Source organism: Cyprinodon tularosa, unplaced genomic scaffold (genome assembly GCF_016077235.1).
Source record: "Cyprinodon tularosa strain WSP-4 unplaced genomic scaffold, ASM1607723v1 ctg16, whole genome shotgun sequence".
NCBI classification, from domain to species: domain Eukaryota; kingdom Metazoa; phylum Chordata; class Actinopteri; order Cyprinodontiformes; family Cyprinodontidae; genus Cyprinodon; species Cyprinodon tularosa.
The window spans coordinates 998288-1022374 of record NW_024038437.1 but is presented as its reverse complement, the minus strand read 5'-3'; the positions used below and the strand labels follow the sequence as shown (position 1 = coordinate 1022374).

The window sequence follows — 24087 nt, the reverse complement described above, 5'->3', positions numbered from 1 at the left end:
GTCAGTTCATCCAGATTACCATTCTGCCTTCAAATATCGGAGCCGCTCAGACCCCCACATACCAGCGGTCAAAATGCGCTGCAGGACATTTTGCTACACCTTGACGTGTGTCAACCATTGACTTTGCATGTAAACTAGCTGCTCCTGCTGCCTCTGCTGCTTTTGGTGTGAACGTAGCCTTACATAAATATATCACCAGAATGATTGACATCAGGAGGACCACTTATTTAGAAGATCCACTCAGACATAAAAGATCGTCCTGTATACCTTTAAGCTCTGTATAAAAAAAAAGAAAAACAATTATCCGCTTCATGCTTTTGGGAAAATAAATCCCCGAAATTCTTCGATTTATTATTGATTCTTTAACTTAACTAGCAGATTAGTTTAACCTGAGCTGTAGGTAATTGTAGCTCCTCCAGAATGACCTTCCCCGCTCAATGCTCATTGCCCTGCCTGTCGGTTACCATGGCTTCAGACGTTTGCAGTTGTATTACACACAGGTTGACTCAGTTTACTAACCAAGTAAGCTCTGCAGGCTATAGGTTTTATTTTGAGGGCATCTGATTAAAAACACCTGGATGCAAAGGCACAACTTTTTATTCCTGATGTTTTGAAGAGCAAGTGTTTTTTATGTTCCACAATTAGACCAGCTCCTTGCACTACTTGGTGTTGATCTGTTAAGCTAGAATAACATTTGTAAGAGAAATAAAACAAACTTTTGTAAGGGAATGTATATTGATTTCAAGGTAGTGGCACTATGTCAAATAATTAGATCCCTACAGCCTGAGATCTATTAACAGTTTTATGCTTTGCTTTAGGAGTCCGTTTAGGCTCTTCTTTGAGAACTATTTAGAGATTTCATTTTGTTGTCCAATGTTTTATCAGTTAAAAAGGCATGACAAAGTTTTCAAATGATACTGCCCCCTCTTGACAAAACACAAAACTGCAGCACTATTCTGCTAGTTCTCGTAGCGCATCCTCGAATTTCAAACGTTTTTTAAAATTTTTTTTACTTTTTTCGCCTTACGTACCTGTACTTGCCATTGGTGTCTCGGTTAAGCTGTAAGCCGGTGGCTTCTGTGTATCTAAAAAATCCATCTTAAATATAAGGTTTCGTTTGTTTGCTAGATTGGATTGATTCAATATGGATATGCTTGACTTCACAGCTGCAGAACAGCGCAGGAGCCTCCGACCGGAAATACGTTCAGGGAAAAAAAATAGGCTACATTCCTATATATGCATGAGCACTGAGCTGCTATGGTATTGGTTTGCTCATCAACCAATGTTTTAGTCATAAAGGGTCAAATAGAAAGGCTAATTTAAAGATATATTTCAGATAAAACTTAACAAAATGTCTCTTTAAGGCTAATTGTATAAGGTTTAAGGATCCATTGTTATACTGCAGAGTCCCTAAAGATCAGTTAAAAATCAGCATTGATGATTAACATAGTTCAATATTTGCACTTTAAAGGTTTAAGGGTTCCAGTCTGGCTGTCTTCCTCTTTTAACTTACTGCAACGTCCCCAGCGAGGACCATCCATCCATCCATCCATCCATCCATCCATCCATCCATCCATCCATCCATCCATCCATCCATCCATCCATCCATCCATCCATCCATCCTTGTGTTTTTTTCCACAAGTTGTGATGTTCATGTCCATTACTAACATTCCAGGCAGGAAAAGCTGTGAAACAACAGTTGTCTAAAAGGGAAACACGATGGAAGATGGTTAGGAAGTTGTTCCAGACCGGGTGAATTCTCCCTATCTGCCAACAGCACTGACTTGGTGACCAAGTCTCTTCAGTGACGTAATGTTTGCTGCTTTTGCCTTTGTTGGCTTAAACGGACACAGTGTTGTCATAGTTTCTCTGTGGCAGGAAAACAGCCCGTGACAAAGACGAACGCTGTTTGCATTGACTCATGAGTGTGACTGTTCTTTCTTCGCTGCGTCCGACCATTGTTCACATTTGTCTCCTGTGTGCTTGTCGATAGGAAGAGGCGGAGCCGACGTCTGTCTCATTCTCTTCACCCAGAGGTTCAGGAACCATGTGGATATCTTAAACAAACTCGCATATAGAGAAAACAGAATGTGAATCTGTTGTAAAACTTTCATAGTTTCTTATCCCTGTTAGTATTTTTTCTAAGAATTTCATAGAACTTGATTAAATAGGGATATATACTAATGAACTGTAGACAGGTAGGGATTCCTTATGGGATGCTGCTGGGAGCAGTTTGATAAAACACGTCTAAGAATATTCAGGCCCCTGTTTCTGAAGCAGATCTGAAACTCTGATTATGGTCAGAGGGTGGAGACACTCCAATAGATCCCTCTCAGCTTCCCTCGCTAATGCAGGCCCCTCCTCCCTGCCCTAATCTGGTAGAGATAGTAACCGTCTAATGATGTACATCAACACTGCATGGTGAATGGGCGCAGGTCATTATGGCCCTTTGGCATTCTGTAGCTTTGCTTCTTTATCCATCTGTTTGGGCTTTTTATGAGCTGAACCAGCATCATTTCTTACCCATCAGAGAGGATGTTTAATTAGACAACTGACAGTTTTCTATGATCTACTGCTACACAAACTTCTAAAGGAATTATTTTTTTCAGCAATAAACATGTTCTACAACCACCAGGAAGGAATGTTCTCTGTTCTGTGGTCTTCATATGATATTTTCTTAACTGGTCCAAGCGGAAAAAAAGAGCAGAAATATGTTTAATACAAAGTTCCTGGAAAACTATAAGACATGCAAGACTTCTATAGACTTTCTATAGTTCATAATATAATTTAATTTCAAAGAAATACAAAGATATATACAATGGTTTAATGTATATGCATCATGTAGGAGTAGCTAGGGATGAAATTTCAATGCCTGTGTGTAACATAGGGCTCCTACTTAGCAAAGGCCTTATTTAATGATCCCTTAGAGCATTAAATAGGAAACAAGCAACAAGAAGAAGCGTCTGAGACTTAAATTCTGATCATTTAAGTTTCTTCTATTCTAAACACTTCAGCATTTAACCAACAAAGAGACCAACTGATGCTCTTCTGTGTCTTCCTGACCTTTCCTTTGATAGCAGGAGCAACTTTCTTTGTTTTCCTGTCAGCAATAACTGATTCAGATATATTTAATGTTTGCTCCCACTTACAATTTGCAGATGTTATCATGCAACTTGTATTTTTTGATTGACTGTAACAGTGTTAGTTTAGCTACTGTAAAATAGCTGCTCTGCTAACATCCTCATTTTGTCCGAATATCAGAAATCAGCCTTTAAATGTTTCATTATCTCCGAATATTTCTGATTTCAGATTTTCTCAAAAAAGCCTCTTCCTCCTTCTTTTGCCAACAACCGTCCCAACTCCAACTCTACACCCACCTCTGCCTCCGTGGTCTTCTACCCGACATTCAACCACGTCTGCCGAGTGGGTGCCAGCTCCCTCCCCAAGGGGTGGGAGTGAGGAGCTGGGAGATGGACTCGACAAACCCCTGGAGAACGATGCTGAGGGCGTGTGGAGCCCGGACATCGAGCAGAGCTTCCAGGAAGCCCTGGCAATCTACCCACCATGTGGCCGTAGGAAGATCATCCTCTCTGATGAGGGCAAGATGTACGGTACGCTCATCTCTGTTCTCATCATATCTGCTTACTTTTGTTGTTTTTAAAGTAAATTAAGATCACATTCAAGGATATGTATTATGGTTGTCAAAAGTATCGATACTAAAAAAAAGTATTGATACTGAAACATTGTATCCGGATACGATACTCATTTTCAAAAGTATCGATACAGTGCCACCACCAGTGGCACCTAAACAGTCATTCATCTAAAGTGCAGAATAGAGGAAAATGCCCTTTCTGAACTCTGTGTGATTGAATAATTCTGTGCACTTTTCAGTTTCAGACATTTTTTGTAACAGTTTGGGCTGATGAGAATTATTTTTGTTTTTTAACTGGTTTGGCTAGTGTCAGGAACACTTATTTTTATCAAGCTTGCTTAATATTGTGTACAGAACACAAGCTCAAAATATTGTTCTTATTGTTTATTGTGTTTATTTATTGTATTTTGTTTATTAATGAAAATATTTCTGTAGAAGGTTGGAGTCTTTGTTTTTATCCTTGTGGTATCGAAAATGGTATCAAGAATCGAATATTTTACTTAGTATTGGTATTGAGTTGAAAAGCTTAGTATCGTGACAACACTAATATGTATGCATTTATAGTAAATCAGAAAGTAGATAAAGATTCTTCAGTAGGTCATACTGCAAAAAAGTGAAATTTAAATAAGTAATTGTTTCTTAAAATAAGTGAATTTGTTCAGGTGAAATTGTTTGATGGAACAAGACAATTTAGATTTAAAATAAGAAAATAATAATTGCATTGTCTTATTTCCAGTGCATCTTATCTAATAATCTTATTTTAAGAGTACAAATTCTCATTCCATTGGCAAATCATCTTATTAACCTACTCAAATAAAGACATTTAAACTTATTTCTAGATTGTTTTTGCAGTGAAGATTCTGTTCAGACAAAGTGCATTTGCATTTTACCTTCAGCAAAGTAAAGATTGACAATTTTTTTCACAAAAACAACTGAAATTCTTCAAGGAAACTCCACTTAGAATATTCTACCATAGAAAAATTTATCAGAGTATGTTTGATGTCCACCAAGTGTCCTTATGTAAAAAAAAGGAGGAATTTGGACAAATTGACAACAAGGCCAGGAAATACCAGAGCAGCTTTGAGGTCAATGGGCTTCCCTGCAGGATAGCTAAGCTCTAATTTATGGTTTATTAACCTTAGCTAATAGTAATGCAATGTCCAATGTTCACAATCTGTTGTTTATGGTCAAAACGGATATATTTGGTTACAAACTTAACTTTGAAAAGGAAGCATTTAAAAATGATATAGTAACAATAATATAATAACTAGGGATGCACGATATAATCGGCCGCCTATCGGTATCGGCCTTAAAACTGAATATCGGACATCGTTCACCCCACCGATATTGAACCCGATATTTGATCAGCTTCTGAGTTTCTAAAGTCTAATAAAATACTACTTCTTCTTCTTCCTCAAAAACTTCTTTTTTACAGACTTAAAAACTTAAAAATATTGATACATTAAAATATCACAATATCTTCATATGCTGATATATTGCCATTTAAAAACACCATATCAATCTCTTTTACTAATGAAATATTGCTATATGTCATCGTTATGCTACGAAATCCCCCGAAAATTCAAGAAATTTTGCCATATTTTTATATGTTGATATATTGACGCGGTATTGATCTATTTTACTAACAAAATCTCACAAGAATTTGCAAAATATCACGAGAGTTTGTAACAGAACGATGAAATTTCACGAGATTTTGAAAGTAAAATAGATCGATACCGCGTTTTTAAAAATCTATTTGATATCAGCATATGAAAATATATTTGAGTATATTATTTTTCAAAGTGTCAGAAATGGATAACAAAACTGCTATTTTCAATGACTACTTATTTTTGTCCAGCTTTAACATCAGTATCATTATCAGTTATCGGCTACATGAGTTTTAAAATAACGGCATATCGGATATCGGCCAAAATCCCAATATCGTGCATCCCTAATAATAACCTTGATTGGAAATACCACAAGTTTACTGTGTGTTAACAAAAATTCTAAATATTAACTCAGGACTTAAGGGCTTTTATATACAACATAATAATGTATAATAATAATTATAACATCAACAACATGAGACCAAAAATTAACTTATTGATATCTACACACACAGGCTTTAGACATTAAAGCAAAATCACCTACTAAATTTAGGAGGAATTTTTAAATTCCTAATCCACAACCTTCTGTAACTTTTTTTAACAATGCAATAACAAGTTAATACTAGGTATTATTTTAAATGGGCTCTCACAGACAGTAAGTAATAATAGATAACTCTCTTTCAGCATCATTTCAGCTTTTAAACCCTGAATATTTTTTCTTCTTTCTTTAATGTAAACAGGGGAGCGTTATATTAGCCTAAATTCAACCAGCTTACCAGCAGTGTGCAGCAGTATTATTCTTTGTCACATACAGGCAGAGAAAAATCTGGTAGTAGTTAATGAGGACATAACAAACATCTTTTCTCTAAAACTTCAGAGCTTGAAATTGGGTTAAACCCGTCTCACAATTTGTTTCATATGCTGTCTAGAACACACATGTTCATCTCCTTATGTTCATGATTCACATCCCTCACGTTTCCTGTGCAGCTGTTGAGCTGAAGCTCCCACAGTCCTCAGTTTGAGGGTTTGATATATAAGATCACTCATTCCATTAGATGTTAGGGAAAATTTTAAGTTTTTTATTTTTGTTATTTGTTTTTGCAAACAGATCACATAGTGAGAAAATCACAAATAGTCCTTTCCAAACTTGACTTGAAAGAACAGTTGTTAATACTTGAGTTTAAGTTTTCACAGTCAGTGACAACAAAGATTTAATAAATATCAAAATAGGTTTTAAAGTGGATTCTTTTCCAGTATAGGTTGATCATCTAAATCATTTAGTTTAAACTTGAGATAATGAAATGTATTCTACACTCATCAAAGATTGTGAAATATTTAGTTTGTTTAGCACTAATTGGAAGCTGCAAATCAAATTCTGAAGTTAGTGCTGTTACCCACTAATGGTAGCCAGTCACATTATTCTCAAAGGGCTTACAATCAATCAATGCCTCTGTCATTGTTAGTTTTATGTGCAGATGGTATAAAAAGCTGCCAGATGAAAAATTTTGAATTAAGCGATGAATTATTCTTCAGTGCTTTTGTAATGTTTTTAGCACCGTCTTTTATAGAGTTTGTTGGCTAACGCCATAAAAAAACCCTTTAATGGTGGATTAAACATGGCTACTCGTGAACTACATACTACAAGAGTGTCCAAAAAGCATGAGGCCTATGTCTTTTAGGCTATGAGGAACAAAAATGTCTCACTCGCAGATGCAGTGTTCATAATAATAGCTTTCATAATAGCTTTGCAAAAAGATATTTCACTTAACCACAACAAATATCTTAGCTTATTAACAAAGTAAGATTTTAGTTTCACTTTGAGTTTCATATTCCATTAGAAGGATGTACATTTGAAAAATTATAAATGATACTCTGTTAAGCCGTAGTACTCAACAGATCATTTAACTGGAATGCGCGCCAAACTGCTGGGAATTTAGTGCAATCTGTCATTAGAATTTTTTTAATAACTGAATTGGTTTGTGTTATGGTTTATGTATTAAAGAATAATTTCAGGATTTTACTAACAACAATGCTTCCTTAGTGGTTCGTATGCTGATGTCATTTTCAAACATGTGTGAGGAAGGTGAGGTTGCTGCAGAATTTTGCTGAAAGATATTTGGTGACAGATGGTTTGGTCAAAGAGAGGCCTTCTGCCCGACTGTTTGATAGCGGATCTGCTTGGTGGAAAACTGGGCGGATGCAGGCGGTGGCGCTTTCAGACAGTGTCTGTCATCGCCTTGTTTTGTCACTGTGCCAGACAGCTCCTTTAGCTCCCAGCTTTGCCTAGCCTAGCTTAGCTGTCGATTGAGGTCACGGCCATCCCTTGATCAACACTTAAACCCATATAAAGCCTGTAATAATAGTTGGGGTGGCCGAAGGCGGGCAGAGGAAGGAGGGGCAGGTATCTCTCTCTTAGTCACGGAGGTTGGGATTGGTTGGGGCAGTCCTTGGTGCAAGGGTCTGCAACCTATGGCTCCAGAGCCACATGTGGCTCTTTGGACCCTCTGCAGCGGCTCATAAAGTGGCTAAAATGTATATAAAGACCTAAATAATGCACTACAAAATAAATACCAGTCTTAAAAGCTTTAGTGTTTTTTATAAGATGGATAAGAAGGACATTAAAAGAACCAGAAATATGTTTTTAGAGTCACTTTCCTTTTAATTAGCTTGGAATTTATGTGTTTTAATATTATTTTAAAAGATAAAATACATACATTGTTGGTTGTTTAAGATGGCAACTAATTTCCTATACTAGATCATAAAAAAAACAAAATGTTTTTCTAAAATGTCATCTACTTTGCGGCTCTAAAGAGCTTTTACTTGGTCAGACTCGGAGCAAAATGGCTCTTTGGATATGAAAGGTTGCAGACCCCTGCCTTGGTGGGTAACATTGTTGGGGTTTTGTCGAAGAAGGTACTGAGGTACCCCTTTCTCTAGGGTGGGGGGGTTTGGCAGGGGCAGGTGATGCGCACTAGGGAGCACGATGGCTTGTCAGGAATGGCATGTGTGCATGGAAGTCCGGGGGTTCAAGGCAACTTGGCTGTAACCCTAAACTAGAATAGACGTTTACCCTTTGAGTGCCTGGAGGGGAGTATGAGAGGTGAACGAATAAACACCAAGGTGGCCAATGATGTTTTGCTGCGCCTTGGGGCACAACAAATATCTCTCAGCTGTTCCCATGTTGGAGGGAGAGAGGAGAAGTTTGTGTTTCCTTTAATTTCTTTAGTTCAGGTTGTCCCTGTTTAGTTTCTTTGTCTCAGGCAGTTCTCTTTGTTGTTGATGGGAATCTTCTTCTGTCTATCTGCGTGTCTATTTGTTGGTCTTCCTCTCAGTTTGCCTCCAGCTGCTCCCTAAGTTCAACCTGACAGCCTTGTGACAAATCCAGATTTATGACTTGAGAAAAAGACAAGACCGAAGCTGTGCTTGGCCTGCTTTACCCCCACTGCCCTCAAACAGCCGCGCCGGGCCTTCCTTTACAGTCAGCGTAGCCCCTGGAGCTCTTGCTCTTATCGCCATCCCATCCCTGCGATCACTTTTGGTCAACAGCTCAAGTCATTCAGGCAACCACAATCGATGCAAAGCCTCTATGGAGGTCTTTATTGTTGTTAATGCTGTTAAAGTGCTGATGGGTGTTATTAAATCAGGTGGCCAAATCAAATATCTGCTAAGAATATCTTGAAAGGCATACATGAAATTGCTAAGAGATGACTTGGTGGTTTTAAAAATGTCATTGAGTCTTGTTGTGCAGCCTAAATATGGATTCATAGACAAAACAAGCAAAATTAGACGTCTGTCTGCTGAGAGTGAAATACTTTGAATTTAAGGCTGAATTCCTGCATGACGTGTAAATGCCATTCCTTACTAAACAATCAAATGCTATATCTCAAAACATCCAAAAAACAAGGAATGTGTTTCGCTTGTTATGGGTTGGAAAATTTCAACTGAATTGAAAGCCTTAGCTCACAGTCTGCTCCACATTTTTCCTTAAAATGTTCTGTGTCTTGCTCAACCAAACAACCATTACTCAACAGACCTTTTAGCTCGCTTATTAGGGAGGGTGTCAGGGATATTGCAGTGCTTATGTGGACTAGTAGTAATTTGTGTGCATCGGCCAAGAAAAACATTTCCTGCCTTGTGTGGCTCCCAGCTACAGAGATGTGCTGTAGTGAAAGGGCTTCATGCTGCAATGGGGAAGGAAAAAAGTCCCAAACTTGTACCCATGTGTTGACAGCTCCCTGCAGAAGAATGCGGCCCTGGAAATATGATTATCTTCTCTGTTTATTTGCTATCATATATCTGCCAGTTTGATTTGTGAGTCACTTTTGCAATTGTAATTGTTCTTTATGTCTATTTAATTAGTTTTTTTTGATCCAGCTGTATTTACTCTTGCCTCACTGCTTTTTTTTTTTTTTTTGGCAGACCTTTGGTTTATGTCACTCTTTGTTTCCAAACATCTGTATGACAAATGCTTCTCACACATTTTAATGCATCTGCCTTCCTGGAGGGAGTAGAAACAACTGACAGGGCTAAAAGAGTAAAAATTTTGTTTTATTTTATATATTGCCCACACAATGATTTATTCTCTAACTGGGATTTGGTTGGAAACAATTTCATCATGCTTACCAAATCTGGCTTAAAAAAGCATATGCCTTTGTATTAGCTAGCCATTTTAAGGATGCGATGAAAAGGCCAGCGGAAAGCAGCAATGAATCTTCACTCAGGTTCAAACTTTGGCAGTAAGTTGAGAGATTCATGTGTCCCTCTAACCAGCTGACCTATGAGCCTTTAGGGTTGCTTGGATGAAGAAGACATTAGAATGAATAATCGCTGCTTTGTTAAAAATCTGTCAGTAAGATGCTGACTTGTAAATATGTTAGAATATATTGTAGGGCTGGAAATTAGTTGTTTGATGTTACCATTGGCTTCTTGGCTGCTAAATAAATACTGTCCTTGCCAAGATCAAATTTAGTGGAGACGAAAATGTCGTATGTTCACCATTGTACCATAGTCTCCTTTTTTAGTTAACTAATTGAACAGTACCCAGTTAGTTGTTGAAAACTTAAAATATATAGCTTTCTAACATAATTCGTCTTCTAAACTTCGCCACCAACTTATATATCACCTGCCTCTGCATTTTATTTTGGGGCTTCATTGTTAAAGGAGCTGAATTCTTTACACTTTTCAGACCCTGATTGATGTTCCTTTTATTTTACAGTTATGTGTATAACATCCCATCAAAACTGGAGTTTGGTTTTTTAAAGTTACAGTTAGCAATCCTCTTTTAGTTTTAGGTTTTAGGGAGATCATCTTATCTATTGGTTCTCCTTAATGCTAGCCTTTGGGATGTGTTCACCTTTTGCTATTGTGTGTGGTAGTTCCTTGCTTGTTTCGTCTTGCTGCTTGCAACTCTAGTGTTTATGCATCCAGTGGAAAAATCTGAAATAGTGTAACATATATTTTCTTTTAATCAGTTAGTGTCGTTGATAATGGTGGACAGACCGTAAACAGAGCTCTGACTGAGGTCAACAGGGCTAGCCCGCACACATTTGATAGGCAATTCCCCTGAGGAGCGGAAGAGCATATAGAAGGGTCTTGGCGTGCACAGTTAAGCTTTGTTTATGCTTCACGCGCCCTGATGTCTGTGCGCCCACATTATGACATTTTAGCTTTCCGTAATCCGCACCTAGGAAAATTTTGAACCATGCAAAAAGGTCTGCATGGAAAAAACATGGTGGACGAGCGACAGCTACCATTTGGGATTCCCAAACATAAACCTCTAGAGACAGTTTGTGATGAACCCCTGCAGAATCACTGCAGATTGAGAACATTTCTTGAAAATAAGATACTCCATGTTGGATGAGAGGCTTTAATAAAAGTGGAAACGGTATTTTTTTTTTTACCTCCTCATGTAGTGTGGTGTTGGAAACTTGTGGTTTCTGCAGTACTTTTCCCCTTGGAAAAATATTAGGCTGAAGTGGAAATGCCGAATTGAGTTTAAAAGCTGCACACATTGTGTTGGTACATCTTCCTTTCTGTACATCCATGCATCAAGCATAAATCAAATTTTATTCATATTTCCTAACCTGTTTCTTTTTTATTTATTTTTTTTTTTAGAAAAATCACCATCTACACCTTTAAGTTACAGAATAGAAATAAAAATGGATCTTTTTGCAGTGCACAGGATATTGACCAGTGCATTCTGTAACTTAACATGCCTGTGTAAATTCTCAGTCATTCAGGTCACGGCAGGCACTAAAAATGCGGATCGGATGTTGCCTCCAACATAAGCCTGATTTATGTTAGCTAAGTTGATCCATTTACTTTAGGCATACAAAATTATGAGCCAATACTTATATTTATAACCATTGTGGTTGACAACTGATATTTACCAGAATTGTTTCCACTTAAAAAAACAGCCACACTGCATGTTATCTTCAGTTTACTGAGAATCTCCAAATATTCTTCATTTTTACATCACAAAATAAGAGCAGAAATCCATCCGAAAAAGATTATGAATCTTTCTACTACCACTTAATAATAATTTAACTTTATTGATCTCACATTGGAGAAATTTAGCTCTGTGTTTATCCCATCCCTTTGGGTACCAGTGGGGCGTCCAGGGAGATATCAGGTGTTAAGGGTCTTGCTCAGAGTGCCTGGTGGCAGTCTGTGAAAGTGGGTTTCTAACTCACAACCCCAGGATTCCAAGCTCTATGCCCTAACCACTTAATTGAATAGTTAACAGACTTCTGGACCCTGGAACTGATATGACTGCGTTACAGGAAAGCATACAAACTACAGAAGTTTGGTCAATTTTCTGATTGGGGTCTTATCTACTGGCCACCATAAACTTGTATTAACATTTCATTTGTCATAACATGATTTGTGTCATGATCGGTTTAGAGATAAACCCACATGCAGAACACCACTGAGACTTGGTAAAAGGTTTAACAGAGTTTATTAAAGTTTCACACAAACAAGACAAGATTCAGGTTCTGGTCCTGGCAGGATTCTCTGGCGTCTGCAGAGACGGATAGTTGGTTAGCTGGGTATGCAGATAAGTTAAATGGGTTTTCAGATATTTCAGTGGATACCTTGAAGAGGTCCAGGTTTGTTCTGAGAGAGGGAACCGGTTGGGTCCAGAGACTGTTGGTTCAGCAGAGTGCTTAGGCAGCAGCAGCGTCTTACTTCTGACTTCCAGTGAACAGACCTTGGTTGAAGTGATTAACTCTTTCCCAAGAGCAGCAGGTGGATTCCAGAATGCAGTCTTCAGGTTTGGCTCTCTAGGGCAGGCAGGCAGATTCAGGTTAAGCTCATCCAGAGCTTCTCGAGAGAGACTGGTTTCCTAGGAGCGAGAAGACAGAGGCAATTAGAATAAGGTTTCTCTAGGAAGATAACTTTTAGTAAATTCAGAGGCTCAGGTTCGCTAACCAAACTTGGCTAACACTGCGGCGTCGAAGCAAGGTCTGGCAGCTGCTTATAAAGGCCGGTCTCCTGATGAGCTGATGAGCGTCAGCTGTGCTGGAGGGCTCCAGCCCAGGAGGATCCACAGCGCACTCTGCTAGAGAATCTCCAGATCCCAACAATTTGATGATTTTGTAATTTTCTCAATAACATAAAAACTTGAATAAAATTCCTGCATTGTACTTAGATAATGAGAATGATTAGTTTTTTCCCCTTAAATTGTAACCAGAGGTCATATCTTCAGTGCTAATTTACACCTGTGGTACCTGGATCAGCTGATGTTAGAAATATGTTTATGTAATATCCTGACCAAATTAGAGTTGGGAAGGAAATTTCTTTGATTGACTTTTGTAAATATTTGGATTTTGCTAGGTATAGAATATGAATCCCTTCAGGTTAGGCTGGACTAATATACAATTTTGTATGTTGTTGGTCTCATACAGTAGCTCCTAATAGCTGATTGACTCCCCTGAAGAACAAATAACACCCGCTCTAGAGATTCCTCATGGCTGCGTTTGACCTCTGTTCTCTTTACATGAAACAGTGGAACATAAAATCTGTGTACAGAAAACATATTCATGAAAAAATATTAGTGTCTAATCAGCTTAATTGAAATAGTAATGTTTTTTTTTTAACATATTGTAAATTGCTTTTTGTTGTGCAGACATGTACTCACACATAAAAGACACTTGACTGTGTCATAGCAGCAGATGTAGGAGCCATGGTGAACCGGTCACTAAACTGGAATGTCAGGAATGCATTGAACCGAGGCGGAAACTCAGAGAGAGAGAGAAATCAGACCAGGTCAGCAATGGCTGTTTCCTGACTGAGGAGAGGCAGATTTATGAGCAGCCGTGCCCAGAGGCAGACTCTAGAGGAGACTCTGTGGGCCTCCTTCATTCACCCTGAACACCCCTGCCTGACCTCTGCCAACAAGGTTATGGAGAGACATCTAAGAACCTGCCTAACAGTTCTTCTAATGCTTCATTGGTTCACTTCTTCTTCTAGACAAACTTCGTTCTGCAAATATTTAATAATACTTCCCAGGTTTGGATATTAGGTCATGTTGTCCACTATCACGTATGTCAAGACCACTATCAAACATATAGCTGGATAACCATGAGGCCAGTGCTTGATCAGTATTGAGCATTAGCATTTTGCTTTATTTATGAAAAATCAATTAGTTATATTTGTTTTGTGAAATTCTACATTTTACATTTTTTTGTGGGATTGTTTGTGAAAAAATGCTTTAAACTAGAGCATAAATGTAAAGAGGATGGAAAATTTTACATTTTAAGGTATTTTATTCAAAAACAAAACAAAATCTTATGAGTGAGGAACACATGCCGACCCCAGAATCAACAGTTTAATGAACCAGCCCCTTTCTGGAGTATTTGTTTTTAACTCCCTGCTTTGGGCATCTAGAGACATTGGTAATAACCGTTTTAATGGCATTTCATTCCTATGCTTTAGTAAGACAGTGGTTTTACACATGATCTGTTTTATCACATCTTGGTGAAATTACTAGAATTGTCTCAGTTATTTACTGAGGCATTAAGAGAACTTTGGACTCCTGAAAAAAATTGACTTGTCATGCCCCCAAGGAATGTTTCCAGAATCAAATTCCCCTCCAGGAATTTCCGTGACTGTGGGCGGCGCAATAAACATCAAGATGTTGAGCAATTTGTAAGGGTATAATGTATAACTTTCCTACAGCTTTGGCTGGAGCAACTTCTGTATCTGGGCTACTGGATTTGGATATCATGATCTCATCGTTGTGTGACTGAGTCGCCTCTCTGATCTCATGGGTGCATTGGAGGGTATTTTTGACGAGTCTAGCACTCACACTAGGAGTGGTAAGGCATCTGATACTAGTGCATCAGGGAAAGCGTCTTTGACTCCCCAAGTTGTTTAATGCTTGAAATGTGAACCTGACCACTTTGGAAAGCCACACTATCACTCTGATGAAAACAGTTTGTCCTTTACGGAGTTGGTGGTGAAATATTTTTTAAAATAATCCATAATTGGTTATTAGAAAACAGTTCCAACTTTAGAGATTGATACACTTATGTTTGATATATTTTTGCAGGTTAATAAAGTGGAACAGCATCTTGGCTTCAGGACATTTTTTTAATCCCCCAAACAAGTTTAGTGGTTTAAAAAAAAAGAAAAAAGATTAGGGTTAGCATCTCCACTACTTAAAATATCCCTTGGATAGACAGTGTGCGTTTTATTTGAAAAGTGAAGATATTTTCCAGAGAAGTAGAGGAAATCTTTTCTAAACATTAATTTCAGATCAAGTACTGCAAACATTTTGACATTTTTTCAAGAGTTTGATTGCTAAGGAAATGTCAAACTTTCCTAATACCCAAGGAGATAAAAAAAAAAATCTGTATTAAGGGCTTAAAACATCATGTAAGAATTTCACCTTCTAATAAACTGAATAGTTGAAGAGTTACATTTTCTCAACAAGAAAATAAGATTCAGAAAAAAAGAAATTAGCAACTGGGGCATTCATGTGTGCTACCATGAGCATCAGCCTTTTATATTAGGTCTTGATTAGCTTTAAGATTATAATATTTTAAAACCCAATAAATGTGGGGAAAACACAGTAAAATGATTCAAACCGCACCTTAAATTACAGTTTTTTGCAAATTCAATATTATTGAACTGTTTTGCATTAATAAATTAGACAACAATTTTCAAACCTCTAAATATAATTATCTATAAATGCACACATTTATACCATGTCTTAATAAAGATTTCTATTACTGTAGTTGGCACAAGGGGGCTTGAGATAAAAGAGATATATTTGGAGTAGGCATGTCAATATAGTAGATACCCCGGTAAATTAGTCCAAAAGAATAATTGCTCATAGGTACTCATTTACACCAATATTAATATAAAGTGACATTTGCTCACATGCTGGATTTTTTTTTTTTTTTTTGCTGCAGTGCTGCAATAGCAGAGACTCAGCGTCTCAGCACGGCAGTGGCTTAGTAATGAGATGGGCCTGTCCTTCTAGCTTTGGCACTGGAGACTTGCAACATTAAAAAATGAATAAATTGAAGTTTATTGTTCTCACAATGGAGAAATTAACTCTCTGCATTTAACCCATCCTGTTAGGGGAGCAGAGGGCTCCCACTTTGCAGTGCCCAGGGAGCAATCCGGGTTTAAGGGTCTTGCTCAGAGACCCAGAGGGATCTCGGAGGGAACTAGCATTCGATCTTGCAAATATCATGACATCTTGGCAAAAAGTATCATGTTTGTCATTGCCGAAGCTGAAGCTTGGGCTTCATCGGAACTTTAAAAGAAACAACAATCCCAAGGATACCTAAAAGTCCTTCAGAGCTTGGATTCTTTTGCTGTCTTTCTGGAAGTTTTTAGAGTGCTGAACCCATTAGTTGTAAAGATCCTTGTTTTTAAGAGGTTGAATAAATTTGATGCTGCAGGGATTTTGAAACTTAAAATGTGGAGCTTAAATTGAGAAACCATTTGTTTGATCACTGCTGTTGAGGTAATTAAGTTGGTATTGCCAGCTGGTGGTTTATTTATTTTCTAGAAAAAAAAAAAAACTAATTTTCGGGTAGCTCTGGCAAATTTCTGGTGCAATTGTAGTTCAGAAAGGCTATAAAAATTATGGGAGCCAATCAGACAAAAAAATAAATAAATCACACTAAATTAGCATCTATTATTTAGTTTCTTAAATGTTCACTTAAAAATAAACACCTGAAATAAACAGTCAGATAAATGACCAAAATTGGACAATAGTTCTTCAGATATTAGTGAAACCAAGTTGATTCTGTCACATAACAGAATAACACAACAGGAACGACTTATTTTTTAATTAAATATGAGTCTCAAAAATAGATCTGTAATAAGCTTAAAGCCCTGAACTACAGATCTGAGTCTTATCATAACAACACCGCCAGATGCAATGACTTAATGGTGCTTTCGGAGGCAGACCTGACTTTGACAAGAAATATTGTGGCATTTTAATATCACAAGATCTTATGCCAGATTACACTAAGACCGCTGTTTATCATTATTCCAATAGACACTGCTTTACCAGCTGTGGTTAATAAACATCACTAACTCTAAATACCAATTTCCTCTTGGAGCAAATATATTTAAGTGTTCTTCCAGCTTTTAATTGATCCCTAGAAGAACATCATTACTCTTTGCTCTCTATCAAAAAGAGGCATAATTGCTGACTTCTAAGCTTGATGGGTATGTTTTGGCTTAGTGGCGTCTGCTTTGTTGAACGCGAGGCTGAGATAACATTCTTGTTGACTGTGTGAATTTTTCAGCGTAATGGAGTCTAATGTTGTCTTTTTAGTTCAGAGCACAAAATACTTTAATGACCTGCCGCCAAATAACTGCTTTCTATGTTGATTTGTTCATGAATGAACTGTGAGTAGCTTGAATTCACATTATCGGCAGACAGAAACGTCACTTTGAATTCCGCCCAAAATCTGATCACTTTTATTAGTTGACGAAATGCCCAACGGGATCGGCGTTCGGGGTCTGGTTTCCTCTTCTTAGGGTGGCGGAGTGTTGAAACGTCTGACCAAAGAGACAGTATGTCACAAAAAGATGTGGTAGGTTTTTACCACTGTGTGGAGCATGACTATCTCGTGTGTAAACTTGCATTGCGGTGTGGTGTCAAGGGAAAAATGAACGTGTTTTTTGTATCTGACTGAAGATTCACCCAATCAAGTGTGTGTTAATCATAAAATTATATCTACTAGGATTTAATATCTGTATTATGTGTAAAGCAGGTGTGTGATTTAGTCAGGGAAAAAGGGTTTATTCTATAAACAAATAAATACAAACCAGTGGTCTCACCGGACCGGCCTGGTGTGTGTCCTGTCTATCCTGACTCCTGTCTGAGGATCTCATGGCTTCAGCCTCCACCTGCTTTGCCAGCGTGACCTGTCTGTCAGCAGCACACAGGAACACACGCTGACTGCAGAGACATGAGCTGAGCGAAGGCTCCAGGGGCCATTTTGAGACTGATTCAAGCCCTCACACAGACAGGACTGTATACTTAGTGATAAACTAACATGATACACTTAAAGCCTTCGGTGCTGACACACTTGACAACCATGACACTTTTTTTCTGCATGTGTTGGTGCACTGATTTATACATAGAATATATTTTACAAAAAACATTCATACTCCTTGATGTTTGTTTTTTTTTGTTGTTGTTGTTTTTTTTACTTCTTGTAACAACCAAAAATTTAAATGTGTTTTGTGTCACAAACCAAAGCGAAGTATCGCACAAATATAAAGAGGAAGTAAAATGATAAGATGTTTTTATATATATACATTTGTATTTAAAATGTATATTTAGAAACCAACACAAGTAAAGGTCATTGTTAGTCATTTTTTAAAAATATCCGATTTGTCTAATCAGTAGTAGTTATGCAATGTTTAAAACCCTTGATCATGTGTTTTTGGTGGGAAGGGAGTTGCCTATGCAGTACTTGTTTGTGCATGTGGCAATAATAGTGATGCAATGCAGAATTGGGGGCGTTTAGCTAAAGCATAAAAATGATTTTAGCTGCATGGTCGTTTTTCAGTGTTAAAATTGTGGGGATATAGAAAATATATTTTCAACAATATTAACTACAGATTATTGGCTATAATAACAATATTCATATCAGATATCGACATAGATCTTGATATCGTTGCATCAGTAATTAGCAGTGGTGGACGAAGTACTCGGCAGTAGTACTTGAGTAAAAGTATTGATACTCATATTCAAATCTTACTCAACTACAAGAAAAAGTTATTTGGTCAAACATCTAGTCGTTAAACTATTGAAGTACTCACTTTTGAAAATACTAAAGTATTCAAAAGTATATGCATTTAAAACCACTCTGCTACAGATTCTAGACCTGGAAAGAACCTCAGCATAAAAATGCCACAAAAATAATATATTTAGATTATTATTATTATTAAATTCTATTCTTATTTAAAATCAAACCAAAAAGAAAACAGAAGAGTCTCGGTTCTTTTCACACTTTCATTAGAGAATAGATGTTTAAGGCTGAATCTATTACCACAAAGAAACAACAACTCTGCTTTGGTAACTCATCCTACTGAACAACTTGGCCACATGGCAACAACTAACGTCTTAATAAAATACTAATAATATCTGCTCTAAATTTCTCACATCTGGGTTCCTGTTTCTGCAAGAATTGAATACAAGGTCTCAAAAGGTTTTACATTTTGATTTTACCCTTCTATGAGGATTTTACCTTTATCACTTTGAGATTTTTTCTTAAATGCAAAGTGCATTACAGTGCAAATAAGATGTATTATTATTATTATTATTATTATTATTATTATTATTATTATTATTATTATTATTATTATTATTATTATTATTATTATTATTATTATTATTATTATTATCTGTGGAACGTCATTAAATCTAAAAGGCTGATCAAAAGGAACAAATAACTAGCAGCTTCCTTGAAGTGTAGGGAAGTAGAAATCACTCCCCCTAAAAATTACTCAAGTAAATTTAAGATACTAAAAAAAAAAGTACTTAAGTAGAGTAATCAAGTAAGTCTACTTTGTTACTTTCCACCACTGGTAATTTGCATAGATTTAAAATATTAATATTTTCCTTTTTGGGGGGGTTTAAACCATTTGAATAGAACTTGTTGCGATTTTATGCGATAGGCTACACCACTATAAAAAAAAAAAACAGAAAAAAAAAAACTTGTGTGAGATAATGGTACAGGGCTTTTTAAAAACATTTACGAAATAAATAAATTTAAAAAGTAAGATGTGTATTTACAATGCAAGAAAATGTTATTGTACATTCTATGTGTCAAACTCATGGCCCATGGGTGAGATCTAAGACATAGTATTGTAAATTAATTTTTCTATTGTCATTATACTGGACAGACCAACAGAATTCACTTTCTGCATTCTACCGATCCACTTTGGGAACAGTGGGCCATTATGCAGTGTGGGGCTCAGGGGTCCATGGGACTGCAAGACCCATGGGCTGCAAGACCTGGACTGCAAGACCCATGGACTGCAAGACGTGGACTGCTAGAGTTCAACCAGAATAGTTTAGACTAGGGGTCACCTTTTTATGGCTGAGGGCTACTTCATGGCTACCGAGTCACAGGAAGGGCTACCAATACTGACCTATGAACTGGAGGGATCAGTGTTCACCTACAGTAAATATCATCCATAAAAACTCATTTTTATTCTTATTTTAATCTTTTATTCATTTCTAATTTTCTTTTTAATGTCATTTTGAAACCACTGAAATATGATGAAATAGTTAACATGATGAAATAATACATAAATGATTAAAAAGAAGAGCAACAGAATAAAAAAATATTAACCCACTGAGTGAGTTGTTCTGTTTTCAGAAGATGAAGAGTGCACCCCATGTGGTCCTTGAGGGCCCCTTGGTGCCCGCGGGCACCGCGTTGGTGACCCCTGGTTTAGACCCTAACAAAGGTTGTTTCAGTCCAAGTGGTAATCTGAGACAAGACTGAACAAAATGTCAGTGTCAGTGCAGCAAGATTGTAGAAAAGAGACATAAGACTGTTAGCTTCAATTGTAGCGTTGCCGTCTTTCATAAAATAATGACCAAGATTATGATTTCAGTTATTTCTACCAAAACAAAAAATGAAAGTCATGTATAATGTACAGTTTTGTGCCATTATGTGTTGGTCTATGACTTTAAACCCAAATAAAATAGCCAGACTTTTGTGTTTAAGATGTGACAGCTTGGAAAGGAATATAAATGCATTTGAAAGGCCCTGTATAAACCCTGTATTTGCATGGGGAAACTGTTTCAATTATAGAAACGCAGAAATGTTCCAGCTTATATCTAGCTTATTCTATTATGTCTTTTCTATTAATAAACCTTATATGCTGTATGCTTCTTCATTTGGTCTCCTCAGATTGGATGCTTATCACTTATTTAGAGAGAGCCTTGCCTCACTTTATTTATTCAGTATTTTTTGTTTAATTATCACAGTTTTGAAAATAGTAATAATTTTCTATAGGTAAGCAGAAAAATGTTGACTTTTTCAATATTTTTTTTTTTTCCTTGGCAGGACGAAATGAGTTGATAGCAAGGTACATCAAACTTCGCACAGGGAAGACACGGACCAGGAAGCAGGTGAGTTCTGTCCGCATGCCATTTGCAGCAGCCTGCTATTTTTGAACCACCGGAGAAAATCCTGTTGAGTGATGCGCCGACGCCCCGTGGAACCCCCTCCAGCTTGGCAAGGCAGAGATGATGATTGATTTAGGGCTGGGGCCCAATGCACAGATGCTATAGGATCGTATGTCGGTGTTGTTTCTTCAGCACCTCGTGGATCTGGTGCTTGTTAGAGGGGAAAAGACACTGGGGAATACTGTGATTTAGATGGGGCAGTGAAGCAGGATGGCAAAGAATTTGGAAATTTATCCTTACTATATAAATGATATGAATAAACTGATATATGTGACAGTGACTGATGCAAGAAAGCTTCACTTCTGAGTTATTTTGTTTAATTAGACTAGAATTTAAAAAGAAGAGAGAAAAGGATGAAAAAGGTATTGAGAGAAACAAACTGGTTTTTATTCAGATGTCTCACTATGCTGACAATTATACAATTTTTCTGGAACAAACTGTTTCTCCCTAATAGATATTAATCCACCATATTTTAAGAACAATCTTTTTTTTTTCTCAGTTTGAGAATCCTCTTTTTGTTTTCTGTCTAAGTGAATTAGCTTTAATCTCAAAATTTTGTTTAAAGGAATAGTAATTCTGAAACTGTTCTCTACTATTCTCATATATTATAAACAAAGTCAGTGGATAAAAGTAGTGTTATGTTCGTCATTTTGTGACATGTTTCTGATAGGTAGAGGTGTAATGTGTTTAGTCTCTCTGCCCTGTTGTATTATATATCTATAATAGCAGAGATGGTATCACATTTTTTCTCTTTATGAGGAAATTCTATATAAAACTGTGCAAAAAAAATCTATTTATAAAGATGAAAGACATCAGATTCAACAATGCAGATGAGTTAAAAGATGAAGTAATCCAACCTTGACTTCCTTATTACTAAGTCAGCAAAGCCACAGGCGCATCACTCCCATGAGGAGTTAAAAACCCCAAAGGATCAAACCAAGACTTGACAATATGTTCCATGTTTGCTTCGATGCCTATTGTATAATGTGCCATGCGACATTTCACACAAAATGTGTTCAGGGTCCGTTCAGGCAATCAAACAATCCCTCTTATTTTGAAATTTACCAGATTAGCCGTTGGGAATAACCGCATTGACTAAAGGGGTTTTTATTTGTGTCTGAAGGAAGGATGTGCAGATGGTGGAGTCTGTAAAAACTAGGAGTTAGGCTTTTTTTAAACTCTGCTCAGCCTTCCTGTTATCTGCTGAAGTCCTCGCTGTCTCGCAGCCAGAATATGTGAAATGTGTTGACATGTTGCAGACAAAAGCAGTTTCCTCTCATATAAATTCTATCCTCCCCGTACTTTCTGTGGTTTGGTTTCAAGGCATCTTGCTTTTGTTGAAAATACAGTAACTGATTTTGATTAGAATTCAGTCAGGAGGAAGTTTCACAATAAATGTTGTTAGCTCCATCTATGGCGCATTCAACGACCAAACAGTTATTGGATTTCGGCTTTTCTAACTTCCAAAATTTGTAAACCCATCATGTTTCATAACAGGCAAAAACAGAAAACCCACAAATAAGACAGAGCAACTTTGATGTAATAGACTTAGCCTTCCGGTTACAGTGGGGCATAAAAGTACTTAGTCAGCCACCAATAGTGCAAGTTCTCCCACTCAAAAAGATGAGAGAGGCCGGTAATTTTCATCATAGATATACCTCAACTATGAGAGACAAAATGAGAAAAAAAAAATCCAGAAAATTACATTGTCTGATTTTTAAAGAATTTATTTGCAAAATATGGTGGAAAATAAGTATTTGGTCAGTTACAAACAAGCAAGATTTCTGGCTCTCACAGACCTGTAACTTCTTCTGTAAGAGGCTCCTCTGTCCTCCACTCGTTACCTTCATTAATGGCACCTGTTTGAACCCGTTATCAGTATAAAAGACACCTGTCCACAACCTCAAACAGTCACACTCTAAACTCCACCATGGCCAAAACTAGAGAGCTGTCAAAGGACACCCGAAACAAAATTATAGACCTGCACCAGGCTGGGAAGTCTGCATCTGCAATAGGTTAACAGCTTGGTGTGAAGAAATCAACTGTGGGATCAATTATTAGAAAATGGAAAACATACAAGACCACTGATAATCTTCCTCGATCTGGGGCTCCATGCAAGATCTCACCCCGTGGGGTCAAAATGATCACAAGAACGGTGAGTAAAAATCCCAGAACCACACGGGGGGACCTAGTGAATGACCTGCAGAGAGCTGGGACCAAAGTAACAAAGGCTACCATCAGTAACACACTACGCTCAAATCCTGCAGTGCCAGACGTGTCCCCCTGCTTAAGCCAGTACATGTCAAGGCCCGTCTCAAGTTTGCTAGAGAGCATTTGGATGATCCAGACGATGACTGGAAGAATATCATATGGTCAGATGAAACCAAAATAGAACTTTTTGGTAAAAACTCTACTCGTCGTGTTTGGAGGAGAGAGAATGCTGAGTTGCATCCAAAGAACACCATACCTACAGTGAAGCATGGGGGTGGAAACATCATGCTTTGGGGCTGTTTTTCTGCTAAGGGACCAGGACGACTGATCCGTGTGAAGGACAGAATGAATGGGGCCATGTATCGTCACATTTTGAGTGAAAACCTCCTTCCATCAGCAAGGGCATTGAAGATGAAACATGGCTGGGTCTTTCAGCATGACAATGATCCCAAACACGCCGCCCGGGTAACGAAGGAGTGGCTTCTTAAGAAGCATTTCAAGGTCCTGGAGTGGCCTAGCCAGTCTCCAGATCTCAACCCCATAGAAAATCTTTGGAGGGAGTTGAAAGTCCGTGTTGCCCAGCGACAGCCCCAGAACATCACTGCTCTAGAGGAGATCTGCATGGAGGAATGGGCCAAAATACCAGCAACAGTGTGTGAAAACCTTGTGAAGACTTACAGAAAACGTTTGATCTCTGTCATTGCCAACAAAGGGTATATAACAAAGTATTGAGATGAACTTTTGTTATTGACCAAATACTTATTTTCCACCATATTTTGCAAATAAATTCTTTAAAAATCAGACAATGTGATTTTCTGGATTTTTTTTTTCTCATTTTGTCTCTCATAGTTGAGGTATATCTATGATGAAAAGTACCGGCCTCTCTCATCTTTTTAAGTGGGAGAACTTGGACTATTGGTGGCTGACTAAAT

General features: G+C 37.5%; 1 protein-coding gene across 1 annotated transcript in view; it reads left to right on the top strand.

The window, feature by feature from the left end:
- Window positions 1-3471: 3471 nt before the first annotated feature.
- Window positions 3472-24087, top strand: part of LOC119780385 (transcriptional enhancer factor TEF-3-like) — a 44839-nt gene continuing 24223 nt past the window's right edge. Inside the window, exons 1-2 of the mRNA XM_038280415.1 lie at window positions 3472-3606; window positions 20823-20887. The gene's annotated coding sequence lies outside the window, so the exon portion shown is untranslated. The remainder of the gene's footprint in view (window positions 3607-20822; window positions 20888-24087) is intronic.